Here is a 13,539-nt window from a genome sequence, read left to right as displayed (position 1 = left end):
CTTCATTCCTATAGGGCAGATAACATTTATTTCATTTTATTTACAGTTTAATTTAGTTGCCTTTAACTTCTAATTTATTAGAATACATTTTGTCAAAATCTGATATAACTCAATTTCAGCATACAAGTAAGCATTTCATCACTGACACAAAATCTAAAAGAAACTTTTTTTTTCTTCATTTATCTGCTTTATTTGTATGACACAAGGCTAATAACATCCCATATACTTTTAATTTATGTTAATTTATTAGTTAGTATCTGAAGTATTTAAAAAAATTACCAGCTGCATGTTATTTTATGTTCATTTCAATACAAATTGTAAATTCAATTTCATATATACTTCAGAAATAACTATTTCAGTTACAAATAAATAAAATTAAATGAAAAAATGGGGGGGGGGGGGGGGGGATCTAGGTTGAAAGACTAGCATCAGCATTGACAAAGCATCATAGATGTGTCAAGATGTTGACATCTGTGTCTTACTGACCCTAACAGCGGTGCAAGTGGCTGTTAAAAGACTGTATTGCTGCATTGTTCGTTTCCCTTTCAAACCATAGTTCAAAATTAAGGAACTGGCAGGAGATTAGCAAGGATGTACATATGAAAACAATAGATGTAGACACTGTAAAAAGAAATGTTAAATTACAATTTAATAAATATTATTTGCAGTTAGTTGAACATTTGCAATGTATGCAAGATCATATGCTAAACACGAAGCATCACCACACTGTAATAAGAAGTAAAAGGTTCACATATCCTGCTGTCAGGAGGCTAGATTTTCTTTTTTCCTTGGCACTGCATGTGTAGCTGGTTAATTTTAATTTTAGGCAGAGTGTTTCAGATACACAGCATGAGTTTCTTTTTTTCATTTTATGATTTGTGCTACTTGCATCTGTGGAGCAGCTGGTAGCAAAGTGCTGATTGTGTGTATTTGTTTTCAGGCAAATACCAATCAGTTGCAAACACTGTTCACAACTCTCAGTTTTGGTTATGTAGGGTTTGTTCTAATACAAGGCAGTTAAATGTCTGATGGTTTATAATGAGCACCCTGGATCGCACTGGGGTTGAGAGTGTTATTTTAAGAAATTATTTTTATTTTTGTCTACTGGCTTGCAAGCTATTTGCATAATACAAATGATAAATTATGAAAATTAAATTAGAATGCAGGTATGGGGCAAACTATACTCAAACTGATCAAACACATAACACAGAATACACTACTTACTTTGTACTGTACACACATGTATTCATAAAGCATCAGTACCTGATGCAGGGAGTATGCATAATCTGTGTGCAACTGAGAGTTACATGCCCAAACTATGAAAATTAGAGAAGTAACATCCCCCCCAAAAAAACTCAATAGTGCAACACACACTGCAGAACTGTACTATAATTTAACTAGTAACAGACCCTAACAGACTGAGGATGTAATCCATTCCGGCCCTTTAAATTTGCTATTTGTAAATTAAATGAAAAGTTTCCAAATGCTGCTGGACACAAGTTCAGGATAGTGAACACCTCAACCATGTACTACACAAAATTCATTCAAATAATGACTGATATGTGTCTGGTATTGGTAAGTGCTCCAGAGGTATCCCTGCCTCAAGTCCTTTTCTGTCAGAACTGGCTCAGGGGCTCCATAAAGATGAAATGGATTAGGCAAGCAAGAAAATGAAGGAAGGAAAATCGCCAGTTACATTGTGTTACTTAAAGACTGTAAACATTTTTCTAAGTTTTAATCTTTGCACAAAACCTTAGTGTTAGAATGTTTCATTGATCTACAACTTGTACAGACGATACACAGCCTTGAAATAGATAATCAGAATCAACTAATTTTTCTGCCAAACAAATACAAATCAAAGATAAAAATCACAGTCAATAAACCCTGGGCTATCTCAAGGCAGTGGTAGCAGTTGTGATGGAGGTACAATGGGTAGCTACACAAGGCCCCATCTCTAACATGGCTCTCATCTGCACTCTCACTTCCCATACAAATATAAATGTATAGCTGTTTTAAAGCAACACACAAAATTCTCTTATTTTTACTTTCAGTTACTTATGAAAACTGAAGTTAATGGAAGAGCAGGTACATTATTCAGAACTGGATTCACATCCATTACGCAATAATTATGTTATAGGTCTTCAGATGCATGCTTAATGTTATTACAGAATGTGATACAAATAAATTACCTTGCAAAAAGTTAACTGCTGGAAAAAAATTAATTAAAGAACAAGTAGAGATATGGATACATTTAGAAACTACCACAGTGGATGCAAAGAAAGAAAAAAGGTCTTTGGAGGGTTCACTGCAAAAACCAGGAACAAGGAAGAAATGGACACATATAGTGATTGATAAGTATGCCAGCACTGAGACAAAGGTAATTCTGACCTCTACTCTACAGTACACAGCAATACAATCATTCTAATTCTTGTGAATGCAATTCAACAATACCACACACATTTGAGAACTATACTGTAGGATCCAGCCACCTGCCTGGCTCACATGAACAGTAAAATAACAGACCCAAAAAGACTTATAATAGAGACTACAATTTACCTAAAAACAGTAAGTAGAGACTTTTTTCTGAGGATGTTTACTATAGAAAACTGGTTGAATGAGAGACTGTTCAAAAAAGGGTTAACTTACTCCAAAAAACCTTAATGCAGACTTCTTGTACATTTTTTAGTTCAAACACCAGAAAACTGGTTATTTAATGCAACCGTGACTAGAAACATTTAGCTGAGCTACTCAGGTTTCCCAAAACTGCTTCAAAGCACAAAACTCAGCTATAGAGAAGTGATTGGAAGAAAAGAACTTTATGATCACCAAAAAACAATCAAACAACACATTCATAGAAAAATGTGCAAGGAAAATGCTCACTGGCTGGTGGCTTTGTTAATGCAAATCCTCTCTGCCATATAGTATTTGTTGAAGCACAGCTGCACGTTTCATGAGATGAACTCTAAACTGTATGAACCAAGCAATAGTAATATTTTGGATCTCATTTCAAATGATGGCCAAAACTGAACCTTTATACTAATTAATTGTACGTAAGTTATCAGGAACAAATGTTACCACTTCTGCACTTTGTGAAGATGAAAAGTGTGTGAAAGAATATTTTATTATGTTTAGGTTAGCTGCCAATCATTGTAGATCCAGACTGTCAGATACCATTCTAGATGTACTGGATAGGCTTAATCCCAATATTAGTAACTGAGGGAGTCCCAGAAGTGACAACAGTGCAAACATAAGAAGAAAGCAGTAAGGAACGCAAGCTCACATTTTTTGACTAAATCCTTGTGCATCCATGTCAAAATTTGAATTTGACTATGTGATAAGTGGCACAATCTTGCCCTAAAGCCATGACATTTTTCGGGACTATTCAAAAGGTATACACTATTTGCAGCCAAAGTGCTCGCAAGTTTTAAAAGACAATGTTTCAATACTCAATGTAAAGCAACTACCTAATACTTGCTGGAAATGTTAAATAGAATGTGTAAATCAGTCCAGTATCAGCGGCATAGTTATAGAGGTGCCCTTCTATAACTCTTTGATTCAGAATAAGGCAAAGTCTCTTGCAGTGTATGAAGTTCAAAACCTTGCATTTACATTTCAGCCATTAAACTGCTGAAAAGACCTATGGCAGTTCAAGTCTTTCAGTTTTTAAGATTTCTCTTTTAGACTTGCTAAAAATTTGATCAATTATTCATATTAGAGAATCATCATCTCTCTGTGCCACATAGTGCTACTCAAACCCTGTGGAATAGACTAACACAAGACAACAGCTATAACAGCTTGTTTTCTACCATAACAGAAGCACCATCTGATTTGAGCATTACCAACTTTAGGTTGTCTCAGCAATACTATTTGTTTCTTAATAGCTGCACTGTCGCTTTTCAGCGACTTAAGACTCAATGCAAGTATACTATGATAAAAACACTTCTCTGGTTGTTGAAATTTCATATTTTGACCTCAGAAATGTCAGTAGTATTTTCATCAATTATAAGTTTGGAAAAATGATCCCCACCAATAATTAACCAATTATCGTTTAACAACTTTAGCAGCTTATGCATTCAACAAATCCAAACAGATCATTTTTGCTTCTTTACTTTTCTAGAATTTTAACATACTTAGGAACATGGCTATGTATCACCTGAGCTGACTGGATTGACTACTTTGATTTTATGGAAAGGAGGGTGCTGTGAATAAGGATTTTTACTTCATCAGCCAATTTTCCTTTCAGACCGTTCAACTCTATTTTCACTATCTTCTGGAGTCTCATTTAATGTTTGGGCAATTTATTGACAGGTGACATGTGATGTTTTCAAACAAGTAACACTAAAGATTGTTCAGTTTACATTCTCCCAAAAGTTTGCCGAAATGCTAATCACAAATCATTGCTCACTTGTCTACAGATGATGCAAATAATTCGACAGCTTCTACAGTTATACTTATATTATTATTATTACAAATACAGTATTTACCAAAATTAATACTACATACCAGATGTATTTGGCATATCAATTTCAAACAGTTCTTCCAGCCGTCGTTCTTTAAATATGAAACCACTTTCCTTCTTTAGACTTTTACACCATTGTTTGAAGCAGTGCAAAAGACATTTTAATGTTAAATAACTTTAAATCAAAAAACTCTACAATGGCTTTTGAATTTGAGGTCACCCCAGAACATGAAAAGAATATAACTGGAGTTCAATAATGACAATGTGGCAAATGGCCAAGCTGATGAATGGCAACTCAACAAAAGTAATGCATCTCTTTCAATCGTATTATTTATTTTTTATGTGTTATTTATTTGTTATTTGCTTTTTATCCAATTTTTTCCCTTGTTTGTTAAGTATTTCTTTAACATCATGTAAAGCACATTGGCCTACATTCTGTGCATGAGAAGGTGCTATAGGAATGCATGTGGTTGTTGTTCTAATGCTTTCAATTAAACTGTAATATGAAAAACAAAGGTTATTATCAGAACATACACTTACAGAGAAATTTACTAGGAATGCTAAACTTATACTGGATAAGGCCTCCTTTTGCTCTCAATAAAGCCTCAATTGTCCATGGCATGGATTTCACAAATTAGTGGAAACATTACTTTGAAATTCTAATTAATTTTGGCAAGATCTCATCACACAATTTCTATAGATATGTCAAATGAACGTTCATGTTGCAATCTCCTGTTCTACTACATCCACAAGGTGTCCTGTTGAATTCAGATCCAATGATTGAGAAAGCCTCTGAAGAACAATGAACTCATTTTCATGTTCATGAAACAATTTGGAGATTACTTTTGCTCTGTGCCATTAAAATATGGGTAAACTGAAAGTGTGCACATAATCAGAAACAATACTCAAATAGGCTGTGGCATTCACACAATGATTGATTGGTGTTAACGGACCCAACGGACCCATCACCACCACCAGCCTGGACTGCTGATACAAGTCAAGGTGGGTGCATGAATTTATATTGTTTGCACCAAATTCAGACTCTCCCATCTGTGTATCTTAGCCAAAATTTAGATTAATCAGACTAGGCTACATTTTTCTAATTTTGCTCAGCCTGGTCCCACTGGAGCTTTAACCTCTTGGATGACAGGAGTGAAACCAGACTTCGTCTTCTGCTGTTGTAGCCCATCTGCCTCAAGGTTACAGCATGACTCAAATTCTGAGATGTATTTCTGCTCACTGCAGTTGTGCAGAGTAGTTATCTGAATTACCATAGACTTTCTGTCAGCTAGAAAAAGTTTGGCCATTCTCTGCAGAATATCGCTCAGTGGATGTTTTTCCACACCTTTCTCAGACATTTGTTGGCAATAATTCCAAGGTGATCAGCAATTACAGATATAACCAGCCACTCTTGCACCAACTATCACACCATGGTCAAAATTAACAAGATTAAATTTTTTCCCCATTCTGGTGTTTGATGTGAACATTAACTGAAGCTCCTGACCTGTATCTGCATGATTTTATACACTGTGCTACTGCCACATGATTGGCTGATTTGATAACTGCATAGATAAGCAGGTGTACAGGTGTTCCTAATAAATTGCGCAGTGAGTATATGTGTGTATTAATGTAAGAAAACATGCACAGAAAAAAACATTTCATCTGTATAATTGTTCTCCAGTGCAGCTTAGAGAAGCAAAAGTGAAAGGCCTACTAGATTTTACATTTTAACCAAAATATAATTACATTAAATAGGTACATTATATACTGCATACCATATTTTGTTTTACTGTGATGTATTTTAGCTAATGGTGATCACCTTTTCATGTCACACTTTTTAGCATTACCAGATAAAAGTAAATTATTGTGAACAGAATTTGGGTCTGGAATTTGGAATTTGGACCCTGGAGGGTGCATGGGAGTTTGCCCAACCAGTCTACATGTGTTTTGTGGACTTGGAAAAGGCATTCGACCGTGTCCCTCCGGGAATCCTGTGGGGGGTACTCCGAGAGTATGGGGTACCGGCCCCCCTGATAAGGGCGGTTCGGTCCCTGTACGATCGGTGCCAGAGCTTGGTCCGCATTCCCGGCAGTAAGTCGAACTCGTTTCCAGTGAGAGTTGGACTCCGCCAGGGCTGCCCTTTGTCACCGATTCTGTTCATAACTTTTATGGACAGAATTTCTAGGCGCAGCCAGTGCGTTGAGGGGGTCCGGTTTGGTGGGCTCAGGACTGGGTCACTGCTTTTTGCAGATGATGTTGTCCTGTTTGCTTCATCAGGCCGTGATCTTCAGCTCTCTCTGGATCGGTTCGCAGCCGAGTGTGAAGCGGCTGGGATGAGAATCAGCACCTCCAAATCCGAGACCATGGTCCTCAGCCGGAAAAGGGTGGAGTGCCCTCTCATGGTTGGTAGCGAGATCCTGCCCCAAGTGGAAGAGTTCAAGTATCTCGGGGTCTTGTTCACGAGTGAGGGAAGAATGGAGCGTGAGATCGCCAGGCAGATCGGTGCGGCATCCGCAGTAATGCGGGCTCTGCATCGGTCTGTCGTGGTGAAAAAGGAGCTGAGCCGCAAGGCGAAGCTCTCAATTTACCAGTCGATCTATGTTCCTACCCTCACCTATGGTCATGAGCTATGGGTAGTGACCGAAAGAACGAGATCGCGAATACAAGCGGCTGAAATGAGTTTCCTCCGCAGGGTGTCTGGGCTTTCCCTTAAAGATAGGGTGAGAAGCTCAGTCATCCGGGAGGGGCTCAGAGTAGAGCCGCTGCTCCTCCGCATCGAGAGGAGTCAGATGAGGTGGCTCGGGCATCTGATCAGGATGCCTCCTGGACGCCTCCCTGGTGAGGTGTTCCGGGCACGTCTAACCGGGAGGAGGCCCCGGGGAAGACCCAGGACACGCTGGAGGGACTATGTCTCTCGACTGGCCTGGGAACGCCTTGGGATTCTCCCGGAAGAGCTAGAAGAACTGGCCGGGGAGAGGGAAGTCTGGGCATCTCTGCTCAAGCTGTTGCCCCCGCGACCCGACCTCGGATAAGCGGGAGACAATGGATGGATGGATGGATTGTGAACAGAGACGTAACCATGCAAAATAATTCAAATCTATTTCAAAATTAGAACTGAATTTCAGTCACTAAAATTGCTCAGTGGTTAAGAAAGATGCTGTACAAAAAAGCAGAAGAAATATTGCTTTATCAGAATGGCAAATGGAAATGCTCACAGGATCTCATAAGTAATACAAAACTACTGTATTCTTACAGGCACTTAAAGGCAAAGAATGAAATAAGGTATTTTACCCCGAAAAAAAGTGAATGGTTTCAAAACAAAATTAAACCGTCCACAGGCATGTCAAGATAACACCATTCCTCATTATTTAGCAATTCAAAGACATTTGCCAAGTAGAACTGTACAAATCTATAACAATTGTCAAACTATGAATAATAGAGAGTGTATATTAACAGTATTTAAACATGCCTAAAATTAAAACCTTTATGCAATATAAAAATTATTACAGCAAATTAGTTTGAAATCCTTTTCCAGTTAATTATTTTAATTTCTAATAAAGCTCATCTTCTCCAGTGCACACACAGTTATTGTTACAGTTTTAATTAGCAAGTAGGTATGAATACCAAAGAGGAAATTTTCTGTAATCCTTTTACAAAGGCATATAGCCACCTCTATGGCAAAAACAGCTGGCCTGAATTAAATTACTTACATTAGGGTGCGTTGGTTAAAGGTTAAGGCGTTAAATAGGACTTTATTATAAGTTTACTTCATATAGGTATACAGTTTGTTATTTCTGCTTAAAGCATCAATAAAAAGGTAAAAATAAGCATGCAAATATGTATGTACAGTATAAAAAGAAAAAAAGCCTACATTTAGAATTGTTTGTTGTAGAATTGAAATTACCAGCTGCAGAATTGTATTTCATGTATTATATACAGGACTATCTTGCTATAACTTATTTTGTGTCTAGCATTTAATCAAAGGGTTGTTTTTTTCTCTGCATGTAGCACACTGAAAGGATCATAGTGTTCATAACTAATTTTTTTTTCCACCGAGCTAATTTTAAAATTGAACCTCTTTCAAGAAGAAGAAGAAGAAAAATATCATTGTGTTATGCATGTAGTGCTACAGTAACAATAAAATTACTGGTATTTCTCCTTAAACCTATGCAATTACTATAGCCTAGAATGGTTAAGTAAAGCTTTAATTACTTTTAAAATTCACAGGTGTGTTACTTTTAACAAATGCTACTGAAAACAACAATACATTATGAAAACACCAATATGAAAAAAATTATTTTTTGATGAGGAACTGCTTTTCCATTGAATTTAATTTTGTTTAAATAAAGAATGCACTGCCCATATGTACATTTTCACATGAACATATGCATAGTACTACTATTTCATTCATTGTTAACAACATGCCAATTTAAAAAAACAACACATTGTTGATCCTGCATCACACTCTTATGGAAATGCAGCTAATTTGAAGTAAAGCAGAAGGATCTCTGATTTGATCAATTGTAGCCCAGTAAATTGATTTGAACTACTTGGAAAGAGAAAAAAAGAATACCCATAAAAACATAACACACAGCTAATAAACATCATTCCCCCTCACTGCCTTTGCTATTTTCAGTATTTGAGTATGATGCACTATTGTAACAGTGTTTAAATTAATTTATAACACATATCTAATACCAATATAGTAAATCTAAAGTTCTAGTATTATTGTGTTACTGTAACAAGTAAGGTGATGACTACTGAAACATTTTTTTCTGTCTGTGTTTCACCATTTTATATGCTCACTTCAGATCTATAATCTGGAAAAAAAGTGTTTTTAACAAACTAGAAGTGAAAGCCAAGGGAAACCTAAGTCTTCTGTAGAGAAATATATCAGATGCAAAGGAAAAGAAACCAGCCTGGAATATAGATGAAGAAAGGTGCATTTATTAGCAATATGATAATGTAATATTTATCACAAATTGAAACATGTTGACTAACAACTTAAACACAGCTCCCCAAGGGTAATCTGATCCCTTCAATTTTCCAAATCAACAAATTACCATATTCAGCTTTCTCCCACATGCCACAGATATAAATCTAATTTATTTATGCTCCAACATTACTAAAAAGCTGAGGTCCACTTAATATGATGGGAATGAAAGTAAAGTAAAAAGCAAAAAACTGAAACTCAATCACATTCCATAATGCTTAGCTCTCTCCTAAATATGAACTATTTTTTACTAAATTTACTACATTTAAACAGTAGATATGTGAATAAGTATGAGGTTCATATTGCTTGTATTATAAAAGATGATACACAGATAATTTGATCAACGTTTCAATAATCAATTTGTTCCTTTTTAGTCAGTTTTCTACATTTTACATTTGAGGATAATGATGAAACTATTACAGTTTCCAAGCCTCGATTCCCCCTCAAAAGTCATACTTTATAGTAACAGTTATTAAAAATAATACATTTTCAAAGACCTGTGATAAACAATTTACTGTTTTTTTTGTTTTTTTTAATTCAACTTTACTTGTTTATCTGTTCATAAATGAATTTCACCCTGCCTATCTATTGGGGGTTCCACCACACATGCTGATTAAGGGCCATCTGCAGATTTAGGGCTTGATACATTTTTATGTTAGTCCATCCATCCATTAACCAACCCGCTATATTCTAACTACAGGGTCACGGGGGTCTGCTGGAGTCAATCCCAGCCAACACAGGGCGCAAGGCAGGAAACAAACCCCAGGCAGGGCGCCAGCCCACCGCAGGGCGTGCGCACACACACACACACACACACAAACACACACACACCCACACCAAGCACACACTAGGGACAATTTAGAATCGCCAATGCACCTAACCTGCATGTCTGTGGACTGTGGGAGGAAACTGCAGTACCCGGAGGAAACCCACGCAGACTCCGGGAGAACATGCAAACTCCACGCAGGGAGGAGCCAGGAAGCTAACCCGGGTCTCCTAACTGCGAGGCAGCAGCACTACCCACTGTGCCACCGTGACGCCTTTTATGTTAGTCATTTATAGGAACTACCTGTAAATAAAGCAACAGACCCAGTTGCACACAATTCCCTAGCAAATGAAAGTAACTTCTGTTAAAATGCTAGCTGAAAGAGCTATACAAGATTCATTTGCAACAAAAAGAACCTAAAATCCCCATAAACTTTTAACAGAATATCCTATATACAGTATAGAGACTGTTGCAACCTGTTTAGCGTCTTCCACAAGTATACTGTTTCAAACAGTGCCATGAAAATATTTTTGTCTCATTCCTGCTATCCTCTACTTTTGTAAATTTGTCACAATAATTGGCTTCAGATCTTTAGACAAAATGTAACCCAACATAACAAAAGGATAAATGTTTGTGTGTCTGTCCAGTCACTACGTCTCTGTCATAGCAAAAGATGGTACATAACAAATATTTTCAGCAATAAAATTTGTTGAATTTGTCATTACAATAGATGGCACATCACAAACATTAACACTATTTTTACAAATCACATACCAAATGGCACATAATAGAGAGATGTGCATTGCACAGTGCACTGCAAATGTTAACACGTAAGACTATGTTGATTACTTAGATTTCAACACATCTTGGATGGGTAGTACAGTTACTATTAAATAAAAGTGAACCAATGTAAATATATAATAATTTATAAATTGCTACTAAATATATTTAAGCAATAAAGTTCTTAAACACTTGTATTGCTATATATATGATTGCCTCCTTAATTACTCACTGAAACAGCTGAGCAAAGTTAAATGATAGACTCAGCTGAATCAATAGCCAGACCTGATTTTATCCAGCCCTTTTGAATCTAAATCTCACCATATGCTGACTCATTCTAATATACCATAAGAATGAGGTAGTCACAAAAAGGTTTCTATAGGGAACACTGTGCCTTGATCAAAGGAATATCCAGAAGAGATGAGGAAAAGAGGTTTTGAAACTTAATCAGGAAAGGGTTACAAAGCAGTTTCTAAAGCTCTATAGCGCTACCACACCACAATGACAGCAATTATATTCAAATGGAGAACATAACATGGTGAATCTTCCCAGTCTCACGGGAAAGGCTGGATTGCCAAAATGACACCAAGGGTACAATGATGATACTTTCAACAAGATAATCCAAAAAACTGCAAGCCACATTAGCCTCAGCTGAGGTCAGTGCTCATAATTCCATAATAAGAGATTGTTTAAAATGTGATTCTTGCAAGAGTAGCAAGGTGGAAACCTTTGCTGTCCAAAAGGTAACATTTGTGAAGAAATACCTGAATAATCCACAAGCTCACAAGCTTTCAAAAATATTTTTCTAAGGATAGAAATATCAAATGTAAAACTCTTTGACACAGCAAAGGACCTAACTGCAGAAAGCTAGCTGAGAAAGCAACATCACAGTACACCACAAAGGATCATGAAGCAAAGAGAAAGAGTGAAACAGCAAAGCAATAAAATCACACAATATCGGACATCACTATTAAAGACTTGGTATCATAAAACTATTAATCTATGCCAAGATAAATCCAAAATCTAAATAGCAAGTACACAGCAAACTTCTCTGTGTTATATGTTTGTGTGTCTAGTCTGTCAAGTGTCCTGTCTTAACTGCATATATATGTTGACATATATCATATGTCTATAATCCTTGTGTTTATTCAGAAATTGTATTATATTGCTTCTTAAAATGAATGTGCTTCAGTTACCATGATGCAAGTCTAAAGGCCAGAACCTTGCTTCCTACAACAAAGAAAGGTAAGAAATAAAGTGGGGGTCCTGCCGAATTATTGGATTAATTACTGGTACTGCCGAAGGCAAAACTGATAATTAACCAAGTTAACATTCATCTCTTCTATTCCTACATTTATTGGCATCCATCTGGGTAGGCACAATAAAGCACACTCTTTCCCACAGAGAACAGCGATCTCCTTTCAGGATGAAGAGGGAAGACCATCATCTCTCATAGCTAACAGCTGGATTTGATAAGGGTCCTTTCATAAAGGGAAAATATCTGATAAAAATATGCTTATGTTTATGCATAAGACCTTCCTCCTGTGTAGGAAAATAAAGTAATACAAACCAATGACAATTATTCTGTGCTGCCAACATAAACTAAATTTGTGATTTAATTTAATATATGCTTGCAGATTACATTCCACAGTCTATCCATCCATCCATTTTCCAACCCGCTGAATCCAAACACAGGGTCACGGGGGTCTGCTGGAGCCAATCCCAGCCAACACAGGGCACAAGGCAGGAACCAATCCTGGGCAGGGTGCCAGCCCACCGCAGGAAACAGACTCGTCGGGGATCGAACCTGTGAAGTTTTGATTACCAGTCAACAGTTGATACCATTGCGCCACCGAAGCACACAGTCTATGATAATGATAATAAAGTAGCCCTTCATTAACCTTTAGGCAAAATAAGAACATGTATAGGGCATCAAAGGGTTTTTTACAAGAAGAAAAATTTAAGTATAAAGTTACAAGTACCCAACAATAATCAAGATTTTTACATCTTTTGATCCATGTACAGTATGTTGAAATGCTATCTTCAATGTTACAAAGCAATGGAATGGAAGATGTTTTGTTTGGTACCAATAATCAATTTTTTATTAGAATACTAGGGGGCTTCGTGTTTGGTTTTCCGGATACACACTTTTAAGATTTTTTTTTCTTTGAATTGTTGCTATTTCATTAGTTTCACTTTTATTTCTGAACCTGTAAAAACAATTTTTGTCATCTTGCGAGTCCCAATATGCTGAATCTTTTTAATGAGGTCAGGATAGGTTTCTCTGTTTGGAATTTCAGCACAGACAAAACGATCTACATCATCAGCAGTTAATAATTTTTTTTTTACAAAGTAAAAAAGTAAGTAGAGTTCTGTATTGGACTCCTATCTGTAAAGTCATGCTATTTTCCTCTCACAGTTCCAAAAGTACATGGGGTTACCAAGGTGATACCCCAGCTTTTCTCTAGGTTTTTGTACAAGGGCTAGACAGAACGTTTTTGACTCCTGGGGGTAAATTTAGCTTTTTAAATAAGCAGACAG

At 36.7% G+C, this 13,539-nt stretch overlaps 1 protein-coding gene across 10 annotated transcripts in view; it reads right to left on the bottom strand.

The window, feature by feature from the left end:
- Window positions 1–13,539, bottom strand: part of sbf1 (SET binding factor 1) — a 263,161-nt gene that overhangs the window by 122,142 nt on the left and 127,480 nt on the right. The gene's annotated exons all lie outside the window — the stretch shown is intronic.

This window comes from Erpetoichthys calabaricus, chromosome 1 (genome assembly GCF_900747795.2).
Source record: "Erpetoichthys calabaricus chromosome 1, fErpCal1.3, whole genome shotgun sequence".
In the NCBI taxonomy this organism is placed as follows: domain Eukaryota; kingdom Metazoa; phylum Chordata; class Cladistia; order Polypteriformes; family Polypteridae; genus Erpetoichthys; species Erpetoichthys calabaricus.
Note: the sequence above shows the minus strand (reverse complement) of the source record. Positions and strands in the feature narration are given on the sequence as shown.